Source organism: Leucoraja erinacea, unplaced genomic scaffold (genome assembly GCF_028641065.1).
Source record: "Leucoraja erinacea ecotype New England unplaced genomic scaffold, Leri_hhj_1 Leri_514S, whole genome shotgun sequence".
In the NCBI taxonomy this organism is placed as follows: domain Eukaryota; kingdom Metazoa; phylum Chordata; class Chondrichthyes; order Rajiformes; family Rajidae; genus Leucoraja; species Leucoraja erinaceus.
Genome location: NW_026576415.1, coordinates 1 through 2,500, shown reverse-complemented (window position 1 = coordinate 2,500; position 2,500 = coordinate 1).

Below are 2,500 nucleotides of genomic sequence, written 5' to 3'. Positions count from 1 at the left end.
CACCCCCCTCTCCCCCCCCCCCCCCTTCCCCCCCCCCTCACCCCCCCACCACACCCCCCCCCCACCCCCCCCCACCCCCCCCCACACACCCCCCCCCCACCCCCCCCCCACCTCTCCCCCCCCACACACTCCTCCCCCCACTCCCCCCCACACCCCCCCCCCACCCCCCCCCACACTCCCCTCCCCCCACCCACTCCCCCTCCCCCCCACACACTCCCCCCCCCACACCCCCCCCCCCCCCCCTCCCCCCCCCCACCCCCCCCCCCCCCCTCCCCCCCCACACTCCCTCCCCCACTCCCCCCACACTCTCCCCCCCACCCCCCCTCCCCCCCCTCCCCCCCCCCCCTCACCCCCCCCCCCCACATCCCCACCCCTGCCCCCCCCCCCCCACCCCCCCCCCCCCCCCCCCCCCCCCCCCACACTCACCCCCCCCCCCCCCCCCCCCCCCCCCCCCCACACACCCCCCCCCACACTCCCCCCACACACACCCCCCCCCCCACACACCCCCCCCCACACCCCCCCCCCCCCCCACTCCCCCCCCCACTCCCCCCCCCCCCCACACACTCCCCCCCACACTCCCCCCCCACACCCCCACCCCCCCCCCACACTCCCCCCCCCACCCCTCCCCCACCCCTCCCCCCCACCCACTCCCCCCCCACACTCCCCCCCCACACTCCCCCCCCCCCCCCCTCCCCCCCACCCCCCCCCCCCCCCCCCACCCCCCCCCCCCCCCCCCCCCCCCCCCTCCCGCCCCCCCACCCCCCCCCACTCCCCCCCCCACTCCCCCCCCACCACTCTCCCCCCACACTCTCCCCCCACACTCCCCCCCCACACTCTCCCCCCACACACCCCCCCCCCCACCCCCCCCCACACTCCTCCCCCCCCCACACTCCCCCCACCCCCCCCCCCACACACTCTCCCCCCCCCCCCCCCACACCCCCCCACTCTCCCCCCCCCCACACTCCCCCCCCACCCACTCCCCCCCCCACACTCTCCCCCCACACCCCCCCACCCCCCCCCCCACCTCCCCTCCCCCCCCCCCCTCCTGCCACCCTCTTCCCCCACACTCTCCCCCCACACTTCCCTCCCACACAGTCCCCCCCACACTCTCGGCCACCACACTAACTCCCCCACATTACCACTCACACTCCCCCCCCACACACCCCCCCACCCACACCCCCCCCCACCCCCACTCCCTCTCACTCACATCTCACAGCTACCCCCACACACACTCCCCCCACACTCACCCCCCCCCCCCACACTCCCCCCCACCCACTCCCCCCCACCCACTCCCCCCCCCCACACACTCCCCCCCCCACACACCCCCCCCCTCCCCCACACCCCACACTCCCCCCACACACTCCTCCCCCCCCACACTCTCCTCCCCCCCCACACCCCTCCCCCCCCCCCCACACACTCTCCCCCCCCCCCCACTCCCCCCCTCCCCACACTCACTCCCCCCCCCCACACTCCCCCCCACACCCCCACCCCCCCCCCCCCCCCCCACCCCCCCCCCCCCCCCCCCCCCCCCACCCCCTCCCCTCCCCCCCCCTCCCTCCCCCCCCCCCCTCCCTCCCCCCACACTCCCCCCCCCCCCACACCCTCCCCTCCCCCCACACCACTCCCCCCCCCCACACACCCCCCTCCCCCCCACACACTCCCCTTCCCCCCCACACTCCCCCCCCCCCCCCACCCTCCCCCCCCCCCCACACCTCCCCCCCCCCCCCCCCCCCCACCCCCCACTCCCCCCCCCCCCCCCACACACTCCCCCCCCCACCACACTCCCCCCCCCCACACTCTCCCCCCCCCCCACACACTCCCCCCCCCCTCTCCCCCCACACCTTCCCCCCACACACTCCCCCCCCCCCCCCACCCCCACACCCCCCCCCCCTCCACTCCCCCCCCCCACCCCCTCCCCCACCCCCACCCCCCCCCACTCCCCCACACACTCCCCTTCCCCCACACACTCCCCCCCACACTCCCCCCCACACCCCCCCCCACTCTCTCCCCCCCCCCCACTCCCCCCACTCCCCCCACCCCCCCCCCCCTCCACTCTCCCCCACCTCTCCCCCACTCTCCCCCCACACTCCCCCCCCCCCCCACACTCCCCCCCCTTCCCCCCCCCCTCCCCCTCCCCCCACACACTCCCCCCCCCCCACACACTCCCCCCCCCCCACCACTCCCCCCCACACCCCCCCCACCACTCCCCACACACCACTTCCCCCCACACCCCCCCACACACACCCCCCCCCACACACTCCCCTTCACCCCTTCCCCTTCCCCACACACACCCCCTTCCCCCACACACTCCCCTTCCCCCCACACTCTCCCCCCCCCCACACACTCCCCCCCCCCACACTCCCCTTCCCCCCACACACACTCCACTCCCCCACACACCCCCCACGCCCCCCACCCCCCACCCACTTTCCCTTCCCCCCACCCACTCCCCCCCACACACTCCCCCCCACTCCCCCCACACACTCCCCTTCACCCCCACACA